A 13,337-nucleotide genomic window follows, 5' to 3' on the forward strand; every position below is an offset into this window, starting at 1 on the left:
TACGGTCTGGAACGACCCATTCCGGAATAAGTGGTTATTTTGAAAAAAATTAGAAAAATGGGTTATAATTTTTAAAAACACCCGAAATAAGGGTTAGATTACTCAATTTCCCTGAAAAATATTATTTTGTTAATTGTTTATTTTTTACGCTAGCTAATAGAGGCATATCTTATGTAGGGTTAGGGGGACTGCCCACCCTGATTTTTTTTGGCAGAAATAGTCTCTATACTTTAATTTTATACATATTAGGCCCAAAAATATAAAATTTTGACTATGGCCCCCTGTTCACCGATTTTTATACAAATTATATTCCCCCCCCCCCCCCCAATTAAAGATTGAAGCTCCGCCACTGCTAGGTAAAATAGGCCCGACCCAATCCAGATAATCATGGACAATTAAGGATTAGGTATGGCTTTTTTTGGACCCAACCCAATAAGGCCCGACGATGTTTACTTAAATATTTTAGACCCAAGACAAGTTAAGGCTCCATGTTTATGGGTTTGTGCTACTTTAGTTCGGATATGATCATCACTTGCAGCAATAGATAGTATCCCAAAAATAGTAAAAAGTGTTCCAAAGATAGTAAAAGGAATCAAATGAAACAACATCAAATATTCAATAAGAAAAATGAGATATCATATACATAAACTTTGAATAAGTAGTTGTAGTTAGCATACCATCAGTTGTAGTAAAATGTGATAAAGGGTGTATTATATGTGCAACTAGTATCGTTTGATCCTAGTAAACACTACAAGAAAAACAACCTTTTACGACACGCAATGCGTGTCGTAAAATGCTAAGACGACGCGCAAATGCGTGTCAAGGAAGGCCATGTCATAACGAAAGATGACACACAAATGCACGTCATCTATTTACGACACGCATTTACGAAGCGCTCTTACGACACACAATGCGTGTCAAGGAAGGCCCTGTCATAAAGAAGACGACACACATCTGCGTGTCGTAACCTTACGACGCACATTTACGACTCGGATTGCATATCATTAAAGCCCCTGTCATAAAGAAAGACGACACACATTTTTGCGTGTCATAAAGTTAAATGTTTTAAAACTTATATATTTTGATAGATTTAGTAATTTTAAATTAAATAACACATTAAAAATCTCATAATACAAAATAAAATATCATAAATTACAAAGATAATTCATTTCACTAATATGTCAAATACAAATAATTATTCCAATAGTGAGTAAATGTAATAAAAAAAATGAACTCCAAAGAAGCAGAATTTATATACAGTTGTATTATCTAACTTACTATGTGCCAACAACTCTTTGTGTTTGCTTTTGCTTGAGTCTCGCTTCCTTCAAAGCTTCTAGCCATGCCAAAGTATTATATCTTAGGGTTCATGTCCAAATCAAGTAAAACATTGCTAGCTTAAATTCATCAAGTCCTTGGCGTGAAGTCTTAGATAGACGCTTAACTGCAATCTCCAATCCTTCTAGCAGACCCTAGAGATCATTATTGGCCGTGTAGCAGGATCAACCTACCAAAATAATACACCAAATTAATCAGAAGCTGAGTTTCAAAGATGACATGGCATCACAACTGACATATAAACCGGAAACTGTATATGACATGAGTTATTCATAAAACAATAAAATTTATATCTACAACCTTGGCCAGCTGTTGAGTATGGATAATGTCTAAGCATCTCTGGAAAACAGGTTGTGAAAACTGTGCAAATCCACGACCCGATGCCTGAAAGACAATGAAACATGTTATTTTTCTAACAATAAATAAGGTTCAAAACAAAAGAATAAATACTAAGAGGACATAAAATAAGGATGATTCAATTGAGGAAATCTCAATTTAGTTTTAATTTAACTCCATTTACCCAAAGGGAAAAAATATCCACCCACAAACACAGACACAAGAAGAGGGAAAATTGACCGAACATATATATATATATATATATATATATATATATATATATATATATATATATATATATATATATATATATACACACACACAATTCCAGCAGCTGAATCAAGAAGCTTAATCCTCCAATCAAGAGTGTCTCTTGGAATTATTGTGGTCATTGCCTATATGAAGTAAATTCAAGAATGGAAGTGGAAGTTATTTGAAGGGCTTTTTGGTAAATTTTATTAGTTGAAGGTGATGCTTATAGAAAGAAGTGGTATATCTTCAGTAAGATTGCTAATCAATTGGCCAAAAGAAGGCAAATGGTTTGGACCATTAGTGTTAACCATTGCCATCTTTACAAAATCACCTGAAAGAAAATTGTAAAATAAATAAATAAAGAAGAAGATTATCTTAATCAAATTCTAAGTTGAAATAAGTAAAATACCTAAAATGAAGCTTGTGAGATAAGGAAATGATCCATAATGTTCAATAGGAAGAGTTTTCATGAACCCTACTAATGGATGCAGTGATGATCTCTCATAAGCAGTTGTTGAAATGAAAAAAAAATATTATTATAAAATCGAAATCACTGAAAAAATAAAAGAAATTGTGACAAGAAACAAAAAGAATAATTAACCTGAGTTTGCTAGAATGAGTATTAAGTCAATTGTAGGGTTACGAGAAGCAACTGCAAGTGCTAGTATTGCTCCAAAAGATTCTCCAAGCAATGAAATCGGCTTATTTGGGGACAAATTTTGTTCAATCTTTACACTTTCTCCCACAATTTTAATCAACCCTTCATGCAAATATAAGGGTAAAATGGTCATTTACTCTCTCATTTGGTTCCTTGAAGTTTTAACATAATATAAATACAAGAGATGATGATAATCTTCAAATGGTGTTCGATCATGAGAAGGAATATGCAAGCATTGAACATGAAAAACCCTGTCATTGTATAAAGTTAAGCAAACATTTACATACTCCTATTAAAGATTCTATAAAACAAAAGTTTATAAGAAAGAATGTTTAATGAGAAGATGAAGATCAAGTTCAACTCACTTTCCAAGAGCTTTCTCATGTACAACAAGGCCAGTTCCAGTTCCTTCCAACCCTACATAAAGTATCACATCCAATTAGGAAGTAAATATAAGCATGTCTTGCAGGGGTAAAATGGTAATTTGTGTAATTTTATAACCAACCACAAATTACCAGGCAAATACATAAGAACAGGAGAATCTTTTAGAGGCCTGTTACAGGAAACAGGGAAAAACCACCAAGGTGGTCCACCATCACTACTAGTTAAACGACTCTAATCCATGGCTATTTTAGTGTAATCTTTCATGGTTTGTGTCCCATACTCATCATCCCACAAAGGTTCCAACTTCTCAGGGGCATTTTGGGCACTATTTTTTCCTCTATTTCATAAGATGCTAGTGCTACAACTGTATTCTTTCTGTTAACACAAGAAGCTCCATTGATCTTGACTATACTCCTAACAAGAACACATGAAAGCAGCCTTTATTATCCCTACAAGGAACAAGAACACATGAACTCATAGTTTTTTTCTTGGAGGGATAATAATTCTCTCATGTCCTTTTGTTCCTTGTATAGTTAATAGAGTAGATCTGATAATTAGATATGACTAGATTAATGTTAACAGTTAAGGAACTTATCTAGATAGTGCTTTGTTCACTGTTGTCTAAGGAATTACCTCGGCTATTGAAATAATGATATGAACAATTTGATCAAATAAGGTTGTTTTTTCTTCTTCAAAATATTTCCAATGGAGAAGGCATTTGTATAGGGTAAATGCTAAAACAGGTTTGCCATGACTGAATCTGTTGTCTTCCATAACACACCCAATAAGGATAGCAACACTATCCTACAGAGAGATTCAAACTCATATCAACAATATAAATCAAATCCTGTAGTAAGAAAAAACAAAAACAAATAAATGATATCATCTGGAGTAGGTTGCATTTCCAGGAAAGTAGAATGCTATTTGGTCTTGTTGGGGCATGCAAAGTCACCAAGTCAGTGACTTTTTGGGCTTAGAGATTATGTGGGACTCAGATCTGTGGTTTGGACTTATGACTTAAAGCATTAAGTCCTTAATGGAAGAAGTGGGTCTAGAGGGTAGTACGCTGAGCGTACAAGACAGTACGTGCAGCGTACAAGCCATTAAGAAAGTACGCGCAACATACTGCTGAGTACGCACTGCGTACTCAGCCAAGTTGGATTTCGGACTTTGGGCTTCGGGTTGGGGCTATCTGTTTGGGCGTAGATTCTTGGGCCCTAATGGACCATCAAAGTGGTTGTGTTCTGGACTAATTGAAGGATTGGATCTTAGGTTAAGGCCAAATAAAGAGCGTGGGCCCAATTTGGAAAATTGGGCCATTCATGGGCCTTTATGGATTTTATGGTTTTGGAGTTTGTGTTTTGGGCCCTGTTGGGCCATCAGGCTTTGGGGTTGATATTTATTTGTGGAGGCCCATTATGGTTTTGAGCCCAAAATGGAAAATTGGGCCATGGATTGGATTTTAGGGAATTTTTGGTATTTAGGCCTTGTGGACTATTGAGTTTGGGCTCAAATTGGAAATTAGGCCATTAAAGGACTTATGGACATTAGAGTGTCAGGCTTTTGTTTTGGGATTGGGCCTTAGTTTTGGATCATACTTGGCTAGGGGTAGAATGGTCATTTTACCCCATGCATGGATTAAGGATTATGGTATGGGACCCAATTGCTAATTAGGTATGTTAATTGGTAGTGACAGCTCGGGAAGTTGGCGGGGCAGCAGCTAAGGAATTCATGCGGGAAGCTTCTGCAGTGCGAGGTGAGTCTCCTCACCATACCAATGGGTCTAAGGCACCAAGGCCGGCCCATTCAGTTAGTTGTAGTGTTTATTGTAGATTCACTACTTATATGTCTGGTATGCATGTATATACGGTATGCTAGTGATTATATGGTATGCTATTGACTATGTGGTATGTGGTATGCTAGTTGTCTTTATGATACTTGCATGGAAGACCATGGGGGGAGCCCATGGCACCCGGATGTAAGACCATGTGGAAAGCCCATGGCTTTCCTATTAAAGACCATAGGGGAGCCCATGACACCTGGATGTAAGACCATGTGGAGAGCCCATGGCTTTCCTATTAAAGACCATGGGAGAGCCCATGACACTTAGGTGTAAGACCATGTGGGGAGCCCATGGCATCCTGGAGTAAGACCCTGGGGATGAGCCCACGGCATCCTTATATGTTTATATGTATGGCTTATGTGATTGATATGGTTTATGTAGCTTTTATAGCTAATATGGATTATGTGGTTATGTGGATTATGTGGGGTATGCTCTGGGGAACTCACTAAGCTTCGTCCTTACAGTTTTGTTTATTGTTTAAGGTATTATCGATTTAGAAAAGAAGGGATCAGATTGATCGCAGTGCACACACCTGTGATTTCTACAACAAATGATTTTGGGACGAACTCTGATAAATGTTTTAATTAACGATGATTTGGAATGTTCGAAATAAATGGTATTAATGTTTTGGCTATAATAAAAATGAAATTTTTACCCTTGATTTTTGGGTCGTTACAAGTTGGTATCAGAGCCTTGGTTTGAGGGATTCAGACATACTTTCGGGTGTGTCTGAACTCAAGCTGAGGATCAGTAAAGTTTTGAAAAAGAAAAATGTTTTTAAGGAAAAAGTTTTCTAAGAAAATAAAGGGTGTGGTGCATGCAATCAGCCGAGCTCAAGTAAGTTTCCCATAATACCCATATATGTTATCTGTTCTGACCTGATTTATGGATCTGAGAATCGCATGCTAGTTAGGGCTAGGAAAGATGCCCTTATATGTTGTATGAGCTGGTAGACTTGCATGCTAGTGTTAAGTAGTCAACGATAGATTGTTTTTATATGTGATGCATGTAGCTTTGGGAGATACTATATGCTATGCTGTAATGAGAATGACTATTGGTATTGGTAACTGCTAAGTGTATGTTTTGAAAATTGTATACGGTTTAGATCTTATAGCCTTAGAATAGCTGATCTGGCCTTATTTCATGTGGTCTTAGGGTAGAGTCTATTATTCGACAGTCTATTAGATCCTGTTCTGTGTATAATTTTCATGCATAAGGCAGCCGGCAGCGAGGATGGATGGATGTGGACGTCATGGGTTGTGGTATGTGGGCCGAATTTTTTATGATAGTTTATGGGTCGGAGACTACCCTAGGGTAAGCCTAGGATGAGATTAGTGACAGGTGTTACCTACTTGCGGATTGTATGTGTGGATAGACTGACTTGTCTAGTGTATGCTGGTTAGATTTACCATTACCTGAATGCTGCTTGCTTTGTGCTTTGTGGGATTCTTAGTCATGTGGATCAACTACTAAGTGAATATGTTAAGTCACATACAGTACATGTTAAATAATCTAAGAGGGATGGATTTGACCCTATTGCGCAGCTCTCGTTTGAGTCCAATCGTTCTAGGGTTGAATCTTTTACTCGAAGGATTATCTAACCTCTGTTGTATGTGACTATATTCATGAGGTAGTTGGTCGACATTGGTGGGGATCTTTCAGCAGCAGAGGGCAGGATGAGGATGGGAACCTAGGAAAGCCTAGGATATGCTCCAGTGAGTTTAGTGGGGCGGTTCGGTGAAATTGGGAACCTAGGAAAGCCTAGGAGCTGCTTCGTTGGGTATTGTGCTGTTGTTTAGCGGATATTTGGTAGTATGGTTCAGTGAGTACTGGCGTAATGGTCTGATTAAGTGACTTAGAGGATTCGGGAGGATTACCGAGGAAAGTATGGATAGGTGTGGAAGGTAGTATTGGGCCCGTACTACTGAAAGCACATGATCCATACTCGAATCGGTGAGAGTCTTGTAGAATCTAAGAAGCTTATGGGAAGTGGAATTATTGGTTATGCTTTGATCGTGGGAATAGCTGCTTTGCAGAATGAGGATGAGCACTTATGGGTAGGACCAGGGTTTGGTCCCGGCTTCGGTGGTGAGCCAATTAGCAGAAGGACTTCTAGGGTTTTGAGTTCTCCTTGGATCTCTTGTATCAGGCGGCAAGGATTGATTGTGCGATTTATTGCGCTTTGGGATTTGAGACTATGTCTTGGGAATAGTTTGTAGCCGGTTTAGAGCAGAGATTGCTCCAGCTACTACAGTTCAGCCATTGACCATTGTGTTGGTGAGTGTGTCAGGGTGCGAGACCCTGAATGATATGGATCCCAGAGTCGAGGACGGAAGATTGATTAGGAGTACCTCAATGAGAGAGGTTCAGATCAGGTGAATTTATTGGAGGATCTCGGGCGGAGACCCAAGAGTTCGGATCAGCTTTTGAGAGGCCATCAGGGTCAGATTCAGTGCAACACTTGCGGAAACTGCACGATGGAGTTTCGTTCCAGGGGTTTGGATTGTCGTTGGGAACGGAAGGAAGTTTACACCATGTCCTCAGGATGGTCGAGGTAACACAGGAGGAGGTGGTCAGGATTCCTTCAGATGTTTGCGGATATGCTATCTTCTGCCACTTCAGGTGGATGTCGGGAATTTGCATCACTTTGGAATTATGATAAGTGGGATCTCGGGTCGGTTCTCTACTATAGTCTGAGTGAGAAAGGGTTGTCAGATACCAGCCATCATGTCGAGGAATCTTTATGGAATCTTCAGACGGACATATCTCGCAGAGCGGGTTCCGCGTGTACCATGATTGCTCCGAGTCGTTGTCAGAATATGTTCAGTGATCTGGGTTGCTACAGGTGTAGCAGGTTTGGCCACGTCATCAGGGATTGCCCATAGGGAGCAAGTCCGTTATATTTTCGTTGTGATAAGGTGGGCAACAAGGAGGTCGACTGTATGACGATCATGGAGGAGCAGTGAGTACACCTACTCCAGTCATTTTTGGGGTTGGTTCAAGGGCTTGAAGGAGGGAGTTATGACTAGTTTTCAGTAGCCTTAGTATTTGTGTTTGGAAGAGCCATCGGGATTGCTGAGGGAAGAGAGAGTTGTTGTTGAGGTTTTGGTTAGACTATCCGTTCGTTGGACTCTGAGATCTGAGCGTGATATCGCTTTAAAGCGTTTAAACTCATTGATGTTGTTGGGATACAAGAAGTGTTAGCTGGTTTTTAGGAGTTGTGTTGTTTTGGGAAGGGTTACTTTTGGTGCGCTAGCTTTGGTAAGCACCGGTCATCAGCAGAGTGAACATTGGAACGTAAGGAGGATTGGGAATCCTTCAATTTTCATGTGTCGAACGGACTTCGCTGAATTTAAGTGGGGGAGAACCGTCCAGGTATCCAAGACAGAAGCAAAGGTGAAAGTGTTGTAAGACTATGCGGGGAGCCATAACATTCACTAATGGTCAGTTAGGGTGAAAGTGTTGTAATACTACGGGGAAGCCGTAGCATTCACTGACGGACAGTTAGGGTAGAGTGTTGTAAGACTGTGGGGGAGCCGTAACATTCACTAGCAGTAGAAAGTGTTGTAAGTCTGCGAGGGTGTCGTAGAGTTCACAGATTCTTTCGGGTGATTTGGACTAGGGTAGGCTAGTTCGCGAGGTTGTGGGGGAGCCACAGCTTAGTTAGGATCAGGACCAGAGGTGATTGTCCGATCTGTTATCCGTGGGTGAGCCCAGATGGTTATGGAAATTCAGGTTGGAACTGGTAGAGACTGTTGAGTCGAAGGTTGGATCTTGAGATGAAGGATCATATGGATGAGTAGTGCGTTTCATAGTACGGCTACGGCTGGGTAGCCCTGATATTGGATCTCTTAGGAACCTGGTGGTTGGACAAGGTGCGAGACTAGTAGTCTCAGGCAATCGGCTAAGGGTATTTATTAATCGGTCAAGGAAAGGATGTCGGGAAGTCGTAGTGCATTATGCAAATGCCGATTCGAGGATCTCTGGATAGGAGCGGAGTATCAATTTGCTTTTGCATAGGATCCCGAATCGGAATTTGCGCATGTTTGGGGCAGGATTTTGTTTCAGTGAGATAGGATGTGGGGCATCTATATGCCAAGGGCATCGAGGGCTGAATTCCAGGGTGGTGAACGGGTTGGTTGATGGAAGTTTAAGCCATTGTGATGTGTCTCGGGTTGGCTCTATCTGTAATAGAGCCACGACATGTTGGAATCAGCAATCGGGTAGGTGTCTGGTGTTTCGGATAGTTGGCAGTCAGGTTAGGACCAGGGAGGTCCTGATTTTCCTTCAGGAAAGCAGCTATGTGGCAGTAAGAGGAGTTGGAGCGACTTCTGTGATTTGGGGTCCGTATGTGGAATTGCTTGTTATTCGGTAGCCGTAGTTGACCGATGATTTTTCTCTTTAGGAGGCCTCAAGGTATTACGGGTAGGAAGTATTCTATCTAGGTTGGTTTCTTGTGGAATCAGTTCGATGATGATTCGATGTGGGCAGTCTGTCAGGGAGACAGACCATCTCGAGACTTCAGATTTCAGATGGAGCAGATATGATCAGTTTGCAAGGAATTCGTTCATATTCGGGTTCTAGAACCCTACGAGGGTTGGTTTCGGTTGCGTTAGAAAGGCTATGGTATGCTCGGGGCTGTGGCCATAATGCTCAAGTTATTTGGCGTAAGGAATGGCAAGGAATGATTTCGAGGACGAAATCTAATTTAAGTGGGGGAGAGTTGTAACGCCCTGTTCCGAGCTGACTCCTAATCTGAGGCTGTGGCCCAAAGGTTTGCCATTATAAGGATTACGGCTTTTAGAAGTGATCCGGGTGTTCGGTTCGTGTTTTGGAGCCTAGGGGTATTTCGGTAAAGTGGCAGTTTGGGATTTTGTGGAAAATGGATTTTTGTTCGGAAGGTCTTAAGAAAGGTTTGAGTTTTTAGAAGTTCAGGGCTTCTCATTACCTTTCCGTGGATATAAGGATCGTCAGAATCGGGCTTATAACGAAGAAGTTATGGCCTTCGGAAGTTTCGTGGTTTTCAGGCTTAGCCGAGTACATGGGGCGTACACAAAGAGTACGCGGGGCGTACCTTGGAGTACGCTGGGTGTACTGACCAGGATGGTCGCGAATGTTCCTCGGAGTACGTTGGGCGTACGCAAATCAAATCAGAACCCTATTTTAGGGTCTTGGACCCTATTTAAGCACCTTATCTCATAACCTAACCCTAATATCTTCAGCCTCCACCCTCTAAAACCCTAGAAATCGTCATATATCATTCATGGTGGCATTTTGAGCTTATGGAGTCTATTTTTGGGATGTTTGGCCCATTTTCAAGAAGATGGAACTTGTTGCAAAGATGGGAATCAAGGAGGAGCTTATGGATCTGGATTTTGGGACTCATTCTCAGCTTGATGAAGGTATAAAGCTTTGAACTTGATCATTCATCTCTTAGATCTACCATTTGTGAGTTTTTGTTCATTTTGGTCCCAAGTATTAGATCTAGTGGTCTTGATTTCATTCCAGGAGCTTTGAGTTGCCCCTCTTAGTGTTTCTGAGGTTCAAGGTCCATAAAGTTGGCACCTTTAGAGTTTAAGACCATCTATGTTGGAGTTCATTTCCATGAAAGTAGAATGCTATTTGGTCTTGTTGGGGCATGGAAAGTCACCAAGTCAGTGACTTTATGGGTTTAGACATTATGTGGGACTCAGATCTGTGGTTTGGACTTATGACTTAAAGCATTAAGTGCTTAATGGAAGAAGTGAGTCTAGAGGGTAGTACGCTGAGCGTACAAGACAGTACGCGCAGCGTACTGCTGAGTATGCCCTGCGTACTCAGCCAAGTTGGATTTCGGACTATGGGCTTCCGGTTGGGGCTATCTGTTTGGGCCTAGATTCTTGGGCCCTAATGGAGCATCAGAGTGGTTGTGTTCTGGACTAATTGAAGGATTAGATCTTAGGTTAAGGCCCAATAAGGAGCGTGGGCCAAATTTGGAAAATTGGGCCATTCATGGGCCTTTATGGATTTTAGGGTTTTGGACTTTGTGTTTTGGGCCCTGTTGGGCCATCAGGTTTTGGGGTTGATATTTCTTCGTGGAGGCCCATTATGGTTTTGAGCCCAAAATGGAAAATTGGGCCATGGATTGGATCTTAGGGAATTTTTGGTACTTGGGCCTTGTGGACTATTGAGTTTGGGCCCAATTTGGAAATTGGGCCATTAAAGGACTTATGGACATTAGAGTGTCGGGCTTTTGTTTTGGGATTGGGCCTTAGTTTTGGATCATACTGGGCCAGGGGTAGAATGGTCATTTTACCCCATGCGTGGATTAAGGATTATGGTATGGGACCCAATTGCTAATTGGGTATATTGATAGGTAGTAACGGCTCGGGAAGCTGGCGGGGCAGCAGCTAAGGAATTCATGTGGGAAGCTTCTGCAGTGCGAGGTGAGTCTCCTCACCATACCAATGGGTCTAAGGCACCAAGGCCGGCCCATTCAGTTAGTTGTAGTGTTTATTGTAGATTCACTACTTGTATGTATGGTATGCATGTATATGTGGTATGTTAGTGATTATGTGGTATGTTATTGACTATGTGGTATGTGGTATGCTAGTTGTCTTTGTGATACTTGCATGGAAGACCATGGGGGGAGCCAATGACACCAGGATGGAAGACCATGTGGAGAGCCCATGGCTTTCCTATTAAAGACCATAGGGGAGCCCATGGCACATGGATGTAAGACCATGTGGAGAGCCCATGACTTTCCTATTAAAGACCATGGGAGAGCCCATGACACTTAGGTGTAAGACCATGTGGGGAGCCCATGGCATCCTGGAGTAAGACCCTGGGGACGAGCCCATGACATCCTTATATGTTTATATGTATGGCTTATGTGATTGATATGGTTTATGTAGCTTTTGTAGCTAATATGGATTATGTGGTTATGTGGATTGTGTGGGGTATGCTCTGGGGAACTCACTAAGCTTTGTGCTTACAGTTTTGTTTATTGTTTCAGGTATTATCGATTTGGAAAAGAAGGGCTCAGATTGATCGCAGTGCACACACCTATGATTTCCGCAACAAATGATTTTGGGACGAACTCTGATAAATGTTTTAATTAACGATGATTTGGAATGTTCGAAATAAATGAAATTAATGTTTTGGCTATAATAAAAATGAAATTTTTTCCCTTGATTTTTGGGTCGGTACAAATCATTTAAGAAAAAAAAGACTTACATGTATACCAAATGTGCCCATCAGAGGGCGATCTGGTAAACTGACACTAACACATTGATAATTAATGAAGTGGCATCTGACTAGATCGTTGAAGAATATCTTTTCGGTATATGTATTTGACTATTAACTAAGAAATTTTAAAAGCAAAAAATCATATTTAGAGAGAAATCAGAAATCGACAAATGAGTTCTTAATTCTTAATATTGAGATTTAAATCCATACCAACAACATAAAAATAAAAAAGTTGTTACTAATCAATTTTCTTCCTTCCCGTGACTTATTGTTCTTCTGATGTGGGCATTTCATCATTATAGATATGCTTTACAATTGTTGATCTTCTAATTTGCACATGAAGTACGTATAATTAGTTTTTGAAAACAACAAACAAGAAGGAAGAAGAAGTATAATAAAAAGAAAGAGAATACAGAGAAGGCAAAGACAAGAAAAAGAACATACCTTGGAGAAGTCTTTTCTTTTCCCCCTGAATAAAAACTCTGGAGCGTGATTTCAAATTCATAAAATTCAATGGAAAATTCTTGGAAGAGAGACTAATGATGGGATGCGTTGTTAGTGGTGTGGAGATGGAGGTTATGACCAGTGGTGAATGTTTTTATGGAGGGATCGATTTTGATGCAGCAAGTGTTGGGGAAGCTGGGATATCAATTTTTTCTAGGGTCGTGTCAGATGGAGATGGTGACTCTAAGGATGACCAACCCTAGTATATCGATGATGGTGGGGAAGCCGGAAAACGAAGGTGAATCGTCCACCCATGCTCTGGTTTGTTTTGCTTTTGTGAGGTCCTGAACAAAAAGCCCTAGAATTAGGGAGAATGTATTTGAAGCAGGAGATATGAGAGAACACGGATGAAGAGAATAAGAGGTGCGTATGAGCCTGAGGTCGCCGACGTTGAGAAGAACTTTTGTGGAGCTCGTGTTGAATGATTTGAGAAATCACGAGAAACCTTCATCGTCGGGAAGAGAGATTGTAGATGGAAGGGGAAGTGGAGATAGAAGTGAACGAGAGATGGAGACAGAACCAACCCTAAATCGCCATGGCGAGGTTTTCAACTTTTCTAATTTTTTGGGAATTCCTTTTCCCGCTGCTACTAAAGATGAAGATGCGCATTTCATTAAAAAAATATAACACAACATGATTTCACGACACACTTTTTATGATAGGTTCCCTCCGTGTTTTTTTTTTGTTGTGACACTAATTTTAGGGCACGCAAAAATGCGCGTCCTAAATCCTTCACATTTTGGGAGAGCTGACATTATTTTTAGGGCACACACTTTTGTGTATCGTAAAACAGTG

Source organism: Lactuca virosa, chromosome 5 (genome assembly GCF_052849685.1).
Source record: "Lactuca virosa cultivar CGN04683 chromosome 5, Lactuca_virosa_CGN04683_v6, whole genome shotgun sequence".
Taxonomy (NCBI): Eukaryota; Viridiplantae; Streptophyta; class Magnoliopsida; order Asterales; family Asteraceae; genus Lactuca; species Lactuca virosa.